This window comes from Schistocerca nitens, chromosome 12 (assembly GCF_023898315.1).
Source record: "Schistocerca nitens isolate TAMUIC-IGC-003100 chromosome 12, iqSchNite1.1, whole genome shotgun sequence".
In the NCBI taxonomy this organism is placed as follows: Eukaryota; Metazoa; Arthropoda; class Insecta; order Orthoptera; family Acrididae; genus Schistocerca; species Schistocerca nitens.
This window is the reverse complement of record NC_064625.1, coordinates 69,978,550-69,992,813: the sequence shown is the minus strand read 5'-3', so window position 1 is coordinate 69,992,813 and position 14,264 is coordinate 69,978,550.

The following is a 14,264-nucleotide window of genomic DNA, read 5'->3' as shown; positions in this document are numbered from 1 at the left end:
CAATACAAGCAGCACAGTAGAACACAGGAGAAGCATCTAAGTTGATGCAATCGCCCAGTAAGAAGAGCTACATTTATAGTTTTAGTTATCGATTATTGAATTATTGGTCGGTTTGGTGCCTTGGACATGACCGAGGACCTTAAGATTTTGCATGAACCGAGGACTGGCAGCCACGTAACACGAGAAAATGTGAAAAGTGTTAATATGTAGTAAAAACCTTAGAAAAACTCCGTGTTTCGTCATTCACCATCGAATCGATATAACGCGAGATCGTCACATTGGTCGCATTTCTCTCTGAAACGGTTACATTTATGGTCTGCCAGCCCTTGTCGCGTGCTGCGGTATGTGGGGACAATACAAGCAGCACAGTAGAACACAGGAGAAGCATCTAAGTTGATGCAATCGCCCAGTAAGAAGAGCTACATTTATAGTTTTAGTTATCGATTATTGAATTATTGGTCGGTTTGGTGCCTTTGACATGACCGAGGACCTTAAGATTTTGCATGAACCGAGGACTGGCAGCCACGAAACACGAGAAAATGTGAAAAGTGTTAATATGTAGTCAAAACCTTAGAAAATCTCCGTGTTTCGTCATTCACCATCGAATCGATATAACGTGAGATCGTCACATTGGTCGCATTTCTCTCTGAAACGGTTACATTTATGGTCTGCCAGCCCTTGTCGCGTGCTGCGGTATGTGGGGACAATACAAGCAGCACAGTAGAACACAGGAGAAGCATCTAAGTTGATGCAATCGCCCAGTAAGAAGAGCTACATTTATAGTTTTAGTCATCGATTATTGAATTATTGGTCGGTTTGGTGCCTTGGCCATGACCGAGGACCTTAAGATTTTACATGAACCGAGGACTGGCAGCCACGTAACACGAGAAAATGTGAAAAGTGTTAATATGTAGTAAAAACATTAGAAAATCTCCGTGTTTCGTCATTCACCATCGAATCGATATAACGCGAGATCGTCACATTGGTCGCATTTCTCTCTGAAACGGTTACATTTATGGTCTGCCAGCCCTTGTCGCGTGCTGCGGTATGTGGGGACAATACAAGCAGCACAGTAGAACACAGGAGAAGCATTTAAGTTGACGCAATCGCCCAGTAAGGAGAGCAACATTTATAGTTTTAGTTATCGATTATTGAATTATTGGTCGGTTTGGTGCCTTGGACATGACCGAGGACCTTAAGATTTTGCATGAACCGAGGACTGGCAGCCACGTAACACGAGAAAATGTGAAAAGTGTTAATATGTAGTAAAAACCTTAGAAAATCTCCGTGTTTCGTCATTCACCATCGAATCGAAATAACGCGAGATCGTCACATTGGTCGCATTTCTCTCTGAAACGGTTACATTTATGGTCTGCAACCCTTGTCGCGTGCTGCGGTATGTGGGGACAATACAAGCAGCACAGTAGAACACAGGAGAAGCATCTAAGTTGATGCAATCGCCCAGTAAGAAGAGCTACATTTATAGTTTTAGTTATCGATTATTGAATTATTGGTCGGTTTGGTGCCTTGGACATGACCGAGGACCTTAAGATTTTGCATGAACCGAGGACTGGCAGCCACGTAACACGAGAAAATGTGAAAAGTGTTAATATGTAGTAAAAACCTTAGAAAATCTCCGTGTTTCGTCATTCACCATCGAATCGAAATAACGCGAGATCGTCACATTGGTCGCATTTCTCTCTGAAACGGTTACATTTATGGTCTGCCAGCCCTTGTCGCGTGCTGCGTTATGTGGGGACAATACAAGCAGCACAGTAGTACACAGGAGAAGCATCTAAGTTGATGCAATCGCCCAGTAAGAAGAGCAACATTTATAGTTTTAGTTATCGATTATTGAATTATTGGTCGGTTTGGTGCCTTGGACATGACCGAGGACCTTAAGATTTTGCATGAACCGAGGACTGGCAGCCACGTAACACGAGAAAATGTGAAAAGTGTTAATATGTAGTAAAAACCTTAGAAAATCTCCGTGTTTCGTCATTCACCATCGAATCGATATAACGCGAGAACGTCACATTGGTCGCATTTCTCTCTGAAACGGTTACATTTATGGTCTGCCAGCCCTTGTCGCGTGCTGCGGTATGTGGGGACAATATAAGCAGCACAGTAGAACACAGGAGAAGCATCTAAGTTGATGCAATCGCCCAGTAAGAAAAAGCTACATTTATAGTTTTAGTTATCGATTATTGAATTATTGGTCGGTTTGGTGCCTTGTACACGACCAAGGACTTTAAGATTTTGCATGAACCGAGGACTGGTAGCCACGTAACACGAGAAAATGTGAAAAGTGTTAATATGTAGTAAAAACCTTAGAAAATCTCCGTGTTTCGTCATTCACCATCGAATCGATATAACGCGAGATCGTCACATTGGTCGCATTTCTCTCTGAAACGGTTACATTTATGGTCTGCCAGCCCTTGTCGCGTGCTGCGGTATGTGGGGACAATACAAGCAGCACAGTAGAACACAGGAGAAGCATCTGAGTTGATGCAATCGCCCAGTAAGAAGAGCTAAATTTATAGTTTTAGTTATTGATTACTGAATTATTGGTCGGTTTGGTGCCTTGGACATGACCGAAGACCTTAAGATTTTGCATGAACCGAGGACTTGCAGCCACGTAACACGAGAAAATGTGAAAAGTGTTAATATGTAGTAAAAACCTTAGAAAATCTCCGTGTTTCGTCATTCACCATCGAATCGATATAACGCGAGATCGTCACATTGGTCGCATTTCTCTCTGAAACGGTTACATTTATGGTCTGCCAGCCCTTGTCGCGTGCTGCGGTATGTGGGGACAATACAAGCACCACAGTAGAACACAGGAGAAGCATCTAAGTTGATGCAATCGCCCAGTAAGAAGAGCTACATTTATAGTTTTAGTTATCGATTACTGAATTATTGGTCGGTTTGGTGCCTTTGACATGACCGAGGACCTTAAGATTTTGCATGAACCGAGGACTGGCAGCCACGAAACACGAGAAAATGTGAAAAGTGTTAATATGTAGTCAAAACCTTAGAAAATCTCCGTGTTTCGTCATTCACCATCGAATCGATATAACGTGAGATCGTCACATTGGTCGCATTTCTCTCTGAAACGGTTACATTTATGGTCTGCCAGCCCTTGTCGCGTGCTGCGGTATGTGGGGACAATACAAGCAGCACAGTAGAACACAGAAGAAGCATCTAAGTTGATGCAATCGCCCAGTAAGAAGAGCTACATTTATAGTTTTAGTCATCGATTATTGAATCATTGGTCGGTTTGGTGCCTTGGCCATGACCGAGGACCTTAAGATTTTACATGATCCGAGGACTGAAAGCCACGTAACACGAGAAAATGTGAAAAGTGTTAATATGTAGTAAAAACCTTAGAAAATCTCCGTGTTTCGTCATTCACCATCGAATCGATATAACGCGAGATCGTCACATTGGTCGCATTTCTCTCTGAAACGGTTACATTTATGGTCTGCCAGCCCTTGTCGCGTGCTGCGGTATGTGGGGACAATACAAGCAGCACAGTAGAACACAGGAGAAGCATTTAAGTTGATGCAATCGCCCAGTAAGAAGAGCTACATTTATAGTTTTAGTTATCGATTATAGAATTATTGGTCGGTTTGGTGCCTTGGACATGACCGAGGACCTTAAGATTTTGCATGAACCGAGGACTGGCAGCCACGTAACACGAGAAAATGTGAAAAGTGTTAATATGTAGTAAAAACCTAAGAAAATCTCCGTGTTTCGTCAGTCACCATCGAATCGATATAACGCGAGATCGTCACATTGGTCGCATTTCTCTCTGAAACGGTTACATTTATGGTCTGCCAGCCCTTGTCGCGTGCTGCGGTATGTGGGGACAATACAAGCAGCACAGTAGAACACAGGAGAAGCATCTAAGTTGATGCAATCGCCCAGTAAGAAGAGCTACATTTATAGTTTTAGTTATCGATTATTGAATTATTGGTCGGTTTGGTGCCTTGGACATGACCGAGGACCTTAAGATTTTGCATGAACCGAGGACTGGCAGGCACGTAACACGAGAAAATGTGAAAAGTGTTAATATGTAGTAAAAACCTTAGAAAATCTCCGTGTTTCGTCATTCACCATCGAATCGATATAACGCGAGATCGTCACATTGGTCGCATTTCTCTCTGAAACGGTTACATTTATGGTCTGCCAGCCCTTGTCGCGTGCTGCGGTATGTGGGGACAATACAAGCAGCACAGTAGAACACAGGTGAAGCATCTAAGTTGATGCAATCGCCCAGTAAGAAAAGCTACATTTATAGTTTTAGTTATCGATTATTGAATTATTGGTCGGTTTGGTGCCTTGGACATGACCGAGGACCTTAAGATTTTGCATGAACCGAGGACTGGCAGCCACGTAACACGAGAAAATGTGAAAAGTGTTAATATGTAGTAAAAACCTTAGAAAATCTCCGTGTTTCGTCATTAACCATCGAATCGATATAACGCGAGATCGTCACATTTGTCGCATTTCTCTCTGAAACGGTTACATTTATGGTCTGCCAGCCCTTGTCGCGTGCTGTGGTATGTGGGGACAATACAAGCAGCACAGTAGAACACAGGAGAAGCATCTAAGTTGATGCAATCGCCCAGTAAAAAGAGCTACATTTATAGTTTTAGTTATCGATTATTGAATTATTGGTCGGTTTGGTGCCTTGGACATGACCGAGGACCTTAAGATTTTGCATGAACCGAGGACTGGCAGCCACGAAACACGAGAAAATGTGAAAAGTGTTAATATGTAGTAAAAACCTTAGAAAATCTCCGTGTTTCGTCATTCACCATCGAATCGATATAACGCGAGATCGTCACATTGGTCGCATTTCTCTCTGAAACGGTTACATTTATGGTCTGCCAGCCCTTGTCGCGTGCTGCGGTATGTGGGGACAATACAAGCAGCACAGTAGAACACAGGAGAAGCATCTGAGTTGATGCAATCGCCCAGTAAGAAGAGCTAAATTTATAGTTTTAGTTATTGATTACTGAATTATTGGTCGGTTTGGTGCCTTGGACATGACCGAAGACCTTAAGATTTTGCATGAACCGAGGACTTGCAGCCACGTAACACGAGAAAATGTGAAAAGTGTTAATATGTAGTAAAAACCTTAGAAAATCTCCGTGTTTCGTCATTCACCATCGAATCGATATAACGCGAGATCGTCACATTGGTCGCATTTCTCTCTGAAACGGTTACATTTATGGTCTGCCAGCCCTTGTCGCGTGCTGCGGTATGTGGGGACAATACAAGCACCACAGTAGAACACAGGAGAAGCATCTAAGTTGATGCAATCGCCCAGTAAGAAGAGCTACATTTATAGTTTTAGTTATCGATTATTGAATTATTGGTCGGTTTGGTGCCTTTGACATGACCGAGGACCTTAAGATTTTGCATGAACCGAGGACTGGCAGCCACGAAACACGAGAAAATGTGAAAAGTGTTAATATGTAGTCAAAACCTTAGAAAATCTCCGTGTTTCGTCATTCACCATCGAATCGATATAACGTGAGATCGTCACATTGGTCGCATTTCTCTCTGAAACGGTTACATTTATGGTCTGCCAGCCCTTGTCGCGTGCTGCGGTATGTGGGGACAATACAAGCAGCACAGTAGAACACAGAAGAAGCATCTAAGTTGATGCAATCGCCCAGTAAGAAGAGCTACATTTATAGTTTTAGTCATCGATTATTGAATCATTGGTCGGTTTGGTGCCTTGGCCATGACCGAGGACCTTAAGATTTTACATGATCCGAGGACTGAAAGCCACGTAACACGAGAAAATGTGAAAAGTGTTAATATGTAGTAAAAACCTTAGAAAATCTCCGTGTTTCGTCATTCACCATCGAATCGATATAACGCGAGATCGTCACATTGGTCGCATTTCTCTCTGAAACGGTTACATTTATGGTCTGCCAGCCCTTGTCGCGTGCTGCGGTATGTGGGGACAATACAAGCAGCACAGTAGAACACAGGAGAAGCATTTAAGTTGATGCAATCGCCCAGTAAGAAGAGCTACATTTATAGTTTTAGTTATCGATTATAGAATTATTGGTCGGTTTGGTGCCTTGGACATGACCGAGGACCTTAAGATTTTGCATGAACCGAGGACTGGCAGCCACGTAACACGAGAAAATGTGAAAAGTGTTAATATGTAGTAAAAACCTAAGAAAATCTCCGTGTTTCGTCATTCACCATCGAATCGATATAACGCGAGATCGTCACATTGGTCGCATTTCTCTCTGAAACGGTTACATTTATGGTCTGCCAGCCCTTGTCGCGTGCTGCGGTATGTGGGGACAATACAAGCAGCACAGTAGAACACAGGAGAAGCATCTAAGTTGATGCAATCGCCCAGTAAGAAGAGCTACATTTATAGTTTTAGTTATCGATTATTGAATTATTGGTCGGTTTGGTGCCTTGGACATGACCGAGGACCTTAAGATTTTGCATGAACCGAGGACTGGCAGGCACGTAACACGAGAAAATGTGAAAAGTGTTAATATGTAGTAAAAACCTTAGAAAATCTCCGTGTTTCGTCATTCACCATCGAATCGATATAACGCGAGATCGTCACATTGGTCGCATTTCTCTCTGAAACGGTTACATTTATGGTCTGCCAGCCCTTGTCGCGTGCTGCGGTATGTGGGGACAATACAAGCAGCACAGTAGAACACAGGTGAAGCATCTAAGTTGATGCAATCGCCCAGTAAGAAAAGCTACATTTATAGTTTTAGTTATCGATTATTGAATTATTGGTCGGTTTGGTGCCTTGGACATGACCGAGGACCTTAAGATTTTGCATGAACCGAGGACTGGCAGCCACGTAACACGAGAAAATGTGAAAAGTGTTAATATGTAGTAAAAACCTTAGAAAATCTCCGTGTTTCGTCATTAACCATCGAATCGATATAACGCGAGATCGTCACATTTGTCGCATTTCTCTCTGAAACGGTTACATTTATGGTCTGCCAGCCCTTGTCGCGTGCTGTGGTATGTGGGGACAATACAAGCAGCACAGTAGAACACAGGAGAAGCATCTAAGTTGATGCAATCGCCCAGTAAAAAGAGCTACATTTATAGTTTTAGTTATCGATTATTGAATTATTGGTCGGTTTGGTGCCTTGGACATGACCGAGGACCTTAAGATTTTGCATGAACCGAGGACTGGCAGCCACGAAACACGAGAAAATGTGAAAAGTGTTAATATGTAGTAAAAACCTTAGAAAATCTCCGTGTTTCGTCATTCACCATCGAATCGATATAACGTGAGATCGTCACATTGGTCGTATTTCTCTCTGAAACGGTTACATTTATGGTCTGCCAGCCCTTGTCGCGTGCTGCGGTATATGGGGACAATACAAGCAGCACAGTAGAACACAGGAGAAGCATCTAAGTTGATGCAATCGCCCAGTAAGAAGAGCTACATTTTAGTTATCGATTATTGAATTATTGGTCGATTTGGTGCCTTGGACATGACCGAGGACCTTAAGATTTTGCATGAACCGAGGACTGGCAGCCACGTAACACGAGAAAATGTGAAAAGTGTTAATATGTAGTAAAAACCTTAGAAAATCTCCGTGTTTCGTCATTCACCATCGAATCGATATAACGCGAGATCGTCACATTGGTCGCATTTCTCTCTGAAACGGTTACATTTATGGTCTGCCAGCCCTTGTCGCGTGCTGCGGTATGTGGGGACAATACAAGCAGCACAGTAGAACACAGGAGAAGCATCTGAGTTGATGCAATCGCCCAGTAAGAAGAGCTACATTTATAGTTCTAGTTATTGATTACTGAATTATTGGTCGGTTTGGTGCCTTGGGCATGACCGAGGACCTTAAGATTTTGCATGAACCGAGGACTGGCAGCCACGTAACACGAGCAAATGTGAAAAGTGTTAATATGTAGTAAAAACCTAAGAAAATCTCCGTGTTTCGTCATTCACCATCGAATCGATATAACGCGAGATAGTCACATTGGTCGCATTTCTCTCTGAAACGGTTACATTTATGGTCTGCCAGCCCTTGTCGCGTGCTGCGGTATGTGGGGACAATACAAGCAGCACAGTAGAACACAGGAGAAGCATCTGAATTGATGCAATCGCCCAGTAAGAAGAGCTACATTTACAGTTTTAGTTATCGATTATTGAATTATTGGTCGGTTTGGTGCCTTGGACATGACCGAGGACCTTAAGATTTTGCATGAGCCGAGGACTGGCTGCCACGAAACACGAGAAAATGTGAAAAGTGTTAATATGTAGTAAAAACCTTAGAAAATCTCCGTGTTTCGTCATTCACCATCGAATGGATATAACGTGAGATCGTCACATTGGACGCATTTCTCTCTGAAACGGTTACATTTATGGTCTGCCAGCCCTTGTCGCGTGCTGCGGTATGTGGGGACAATACAAGCAGCACAGTAGAACACAGGAGAAGCATCTAAGTTGATGCAATCGCCCAGTAAGAAGAGCTACATTTATAGTTTTAGTTATCGAGTATTGAATTATTGGTCGGTTTGGTGCCTTGGCCATGACCGAGGACCTTAAGATTTTGCATGAACCGAGGACTGGCAGCCACGTAACACGAGAAAATGTGAAAAGTGTTAATATGTAGTAAAAACCTTAGAAAATCTCCGTGTTTCGTCATTCACCATCGAATCGATATAACGCGAGATCGTCACATTGGTCGCATTTCTCTCTGAAACGGTTACATTTATGGTCTGCCAGCCCTTGTCGCGTGCTGCGGTATGTGGGGACAATACAAGCAGCACAGTAGAACACAGGAGAAGCATCTAAGTTGATGCAATCGCCCAGTAAGGAGAGCTACATTTATAGTTTTAGTTATCGATTACTGAATTATTGGACGGTTTGGTGCCTTGTACATGACCGAGGACCATAAGATTTTGCATGAACCGAGGACTGGCAGCCACGTAACACGAGACAATGTGAAAAGTGTTAATATGTAGTAAAAACCTTAGAAAATCTACGTGTTTCGTCATTCACCATCGAATCGATATAACGCGAGATCGTCACATTGGTCGCATTTCTCTCTGAAACGGTTACATTTATGGTCTGCAGCCCTTGTCGCGTGCTGCGGTATGTGGGGACAATACAAGCAGCACAGTAGAACACAGGAGAAGCATCTAAGTTGATGCAATCGCCCAGTAAGAAGAGCTACATTTATAGTTTTAGTTATCGATTATTGAATTATTGGTCGGTTTGGTGCCTTGGACATGACCGAGGACCTTAAGATTTTGCATGAACCGAGGACTGGCAGCCACGTAACACGAGAAAATGTGAAAAGTGTTAATATGTAGTAAAAACCTTAGAAAATCTCCGTGTTTCGTCATTCACCATCGAATCGAAATAACGCGAGATCGTCACATTGGTCGCATTTCTCTCTGAAACGGTTACATTAATGGACTGCCAGCCCTTGTCGCGTGCTGCGTTATGTGGGGACAATACAAGCAGCACAGTAGAACACAGGAGAAGCATCTAAGTTGATGCAATCGCCCAGTAAGAAGAGCAACATTTATAGTTTTAGTTATCGATTATTGAATTATTGGTCGGTTTGGTGCCTTGGACATGACCGAGGACCTTAAGATTTTGCATGAACCGAGGACTGGCAGCCACGTAACACGAGAAAATGTGAAAAGTGTTAATATGTAGTAAAAACCTTAGAAAATCTCCGTGTTTCGTCATTCACCATCGAATCGATATAACGCGAGAACGTCACATTGGTCGCATTTCTCTCTGAAACGGTTACATTTATGGTCTGCCAGCCCTTGTCGCGTGCTGCGGTATGTGGGGACAATATAAGCAGCACAGTAGAACACAGGAGAAGCATCTAAGTTGATGCAATCGCCCAGTAAGAAAAAGCTACATTTATAGTTTTAGTTATCGATTATTGAATTATTGGTCGGTTTGGTGCCTTGGACATGACCGAGGACCTTAAGATTTTGCATGAACCGAGGACTGGTAGCCACGTAACACGAGAAAATGTGAAAAGTGTTAATATGTAGTAAAAATCTTAGAAAATCTCCGTGTTTCGTCATTCACCATCGAATCGATATAACGCGAGATCGTCACATTGGTCGCATTTCTCTCTGAAACGGTTACATTTATGGTCTGCCAGCCCTTGTCGCGTGCTGCGGTATGTGGGGACAATACAAGCAGCACAGTAGAACACAGGAGAAGCATCTAAGTTGATGCAATCGCCCAGTAAGAAGAGCTACATTTATAGTTTTAGTTATCGATTATTGAATTATTGGTCGGTTTGGTGCCTTTGACATGACCGAGGACCTTAAGATTTTGCATGAACCGAGGACTGGCAGCCACGAAACACGAGAAAATGTGAAAAGTGTTAATATGTAGTCAAAACCTTAGAAAATCTCCGTGTTTCGTCATTCACCATCGAATCGATATAACGTGAGATCGTCACATTGGTCGCATTTCTCTCTGAAACGGTTACATTTATGGTCTGCCAGCCCTTGTCGCGTGCTGCGGTATGTGGGGACAATACAAGCAGCACAGTAGAACACAGGAGAAGCATCTAAGTTGATGCAATCGCCCAGTAAGAAGAGCTACATTTATAGTTTTAATCATCGATTATTGAATCATTGGTCGGTTTGGTGCCTTGGCCATGACCGAGGACCTTAAGATTTTACATGAACCGAGGACTGGCAGCCACGTAACACGAGAAAATGTGAAAAGTGTTAATATGTAGTAAAAACCTTAGAAAATCTCCGTGTTTCGTCATTAACCATCGAATCGATATAACGCGAGATCGTCACATTTGTCGCATTTCTCTCTGAAACGGTTACATTTATGGTCTGCCAGCCCTTGTCGCGTGCTGTGGTATGTGGGGACAATACAAGCAGCACAGTAGAACACAGGAGAAGCATCTAAGTTGATGCAATCGCCCAGTAAGAAGAGCTACATTTATAGTTTTAGTTATCGAGTATTGAATTATTGGTCGGTTTGGTGCCTTGGCCATGACCGAGGACCTTAAGATTTTGCATGAACCGAGGACTGGCAGCCACGTAACACGAGAAAATGTGAAAAGTGTTAATATGTAGTAAAAACCTTAGAAAATCTCCGTGTTTCGTCATTCACCATCGAATCGATATAACGCGAGATCGTCACATTGGTCGCATTTCTCTCTGAAACGGTTACATTTATGGTCTGCCAGCCCTTGTCGCGTGCTGCGGTATGTGGGGACAATACAAGCAGCACAGTAGAACACAGGAGAAGCATCTAAGTTGATGCAATCGCCCAGTAAGGAGAGCTACATTTATAGTTTTAGTTATCGATTACTGAATTATTGGACGGTTTGGTGCCTTGTACATGACCGAGGACCATAAGATTTTGCATGAACCGAGGACTGGCAGCCACGTAACACGAGAAAATGTGAAAAGTGTTAATATGTAGTAAAAACCTTAGAAAATCTCCGTGTTTCGTCATTCACCATCGAATCGATATAACGCGAGATCGTCACATTGGTCGCATTTCTCTCTGAAACGGTTACATTTATGGTCTGCAGCCCTTGTCGCGTGCTGCGGTATGTGGGGACAATACAAGCAGCACAGTAGAACACAGGAGAAGCATCTAAGTTGATGCAATCGCCCAGTAAGAAGAGCTACATTTATAGTTTTAGTTATCGATTATTGAATTATTGGTCGGTTTGGTGCCTTGGACATGACCGAGGACCTTAAGATTTTGCATGAACCGAGGACTGGCAGCCACGTAACACGAGAAAATGTGAAAAGTGTTAATATGTAGTAAAAACCTTAGAAAATCTCCGTGTTTCGTCATTCACCATCGAATCGAAATAACGCGAGATCGTCACATTGGTCGCATTTCTCTCTGAAACGGTTACATTAATGGACTGCCAGCCCTTGTCGCGTGCTGCGTTATGTGGGGACAATACAAGCAGCACAGTAGAACACAGGAGAAGCATCTAAGTTGATGCAATCGCCCAGTAAGAAGAGCAACATTTATAGTTTTAGTTATCGATTATTGAATTATTGGTCGGTTTGGTGCCTTGGACATGACCGAGGACCTTAAGATTTTGCATGAACCGAGGACTGGCAGCCACGTAACACGAGAAAATGTGAAAAGTGTTAATATGTAGTAAAAACCTTAGAAAATCTCCGTGTTTCGTCATTCACCATCGAATCGATATAACGCGAGAACGTCACATTGGTCGCATTTCTCTCTGAAACGGTTACATTTATGGTCTGCCAGCCCTTGTCGCGTGCTGCGGTATGTGGGGACAATATAAGCAGCACAGTAGAACACAGGAGAAGCATCTAAGTTGATGCAATCGCCCAGTAAGAAAAAGCTACATTTATAGTTTTAGTTATCGATTATTGAATTATTGGTCGGTTTGGTGCCTTGGACATGACCGAGGACCTTAAGATTTTGCATGAACCGAGGACTGGTAGCCACGTAACACGAGAAAATGTGAAAAGTGTTAATATGTAGTAAAAATCTTAGAAAATCTCCGTGTTTCGTCATTCACCATCGAATCGATATAACGCGAGATCGTCACATTGGTCGCATTTCTCTCTGAAACGGTTACATTTATGGTCTGCCAGCCCTTGTCGCGTGCTGCGGTATGTGGGGACAATACAAGCAGCACAGTAGAACACAGGAGAAGCATCTAAGTTGATGCAATCGCCCAGTAAGAAGAGCTACATTTATAGTTTTAGTTATCGATTATTGAATTATTGGTCGGTTTGGTGCCTTTGACATGACCGAGGACCTTAAGATTTTGCATGAACCGAGGACTGGCAGCCACGAAACACGAGAAAATGTGAAAAGTGTTAATATGTAGTCAAAACCTTAGAAAATCTCCGTGTTTCGTCATTCACCATCGAATCGATATAACGTGAGATCGTCACATTGGTCGCATTTCTCTCTGAAACGGTTACATTTATGGTCTGCCAGCCCTTGTCGCGTGCTGCGGTATGTGGGGACAATACAAGCAGCACAGTAGAACACAGGAGAAGCATCTAAGTTGATGCAATCGCCCAGTAAGAAGAGCTACATTTATAGTTTTAGTCATCGATTATTGAATCATTGGTCGGTTTGGTGCCTTGGCCATGACCGAGGACCTTAAGATTTTACATGAACCGAGGACTGGCAGCCACGTAACACGAGAAAATGTGAAAAGTGTTAATATGTAGTAAAAACCTTAGAAAATCTCCGTGTTTCGTCATTAACCATCGAATCGATATAACGCGAGATCGTCACATTTGTCGCATTTCTCTCTGAAACGGTTACATTTATGGTCTGCCAGCCCTTGTCGCGTGCTGTGGTATGTGGGGACAATACAAGCAGCACAGTAGAACACAGGAGAAGCATCTAAGTTGATGCAATCGCCCAGTAAAAAGAGCTACATTTATAGTTTTAGTTATCGATTATTGAATTATTGGTCGATTTGGTGCCTTGGACATGACCGAGGACCTTAAGATTTTGCATGAACCGAGGACTGGCAGCCACGTAACACGAGAAAATGTGAAAAGTGTTAATATGTAGTAAAAACCTTAGAAAATCTCCGTGTTTCGTCATTCACCATCGAATCGATATAACGCGAGATCGTCACATTGGTCGCATTTCTCTCTGAAACGGTTACATTTATGGTCTGCCAGCACTTGTCGCGTGCTGCGGTATGTGGGGACAATACAAGCAGCACAGTAGAACACAGGAGAAGCATCTGAGTTGATGCAATCGCCCAGTAAGAAGAGCTACATTTATAGTTCTAGTTATTGATTACTGAATTATTGGCCGGTTTGGTGCCTTGGGCATGACCGAGGACCTTAAGATTTTGCATGAACCGAGGACTGGCAGCCACGTAACACGAGAAAATGTGAAAAGTGTTAATATGTAGTAAAAACCTTAGAAAATCTCCGTGTTTCGTCATTCACCATCGAATCGATATAACGCGAGATAGTCACATTGGTCGCATTTCTCTCTGAAACGGTTACATTTATGGTCTGCCAGCCCTTGTCGCGTGCTGCGGTATGTGGGGACAATACAAGCAGCACAGTAGAACACAGGAGAAGATCTGAATTGATGCAATCGCCCAGTAAGAAGAGCTACATTTATAGTTTTAGTTATCGATTACTGAATTATTGGTCGGTTTGGTGCCTTGGACATGACCGAGGACCTTAAGATTTTGCATGAACCGTGGACTTGCAGCCACGTAACACGAGAAAATGTG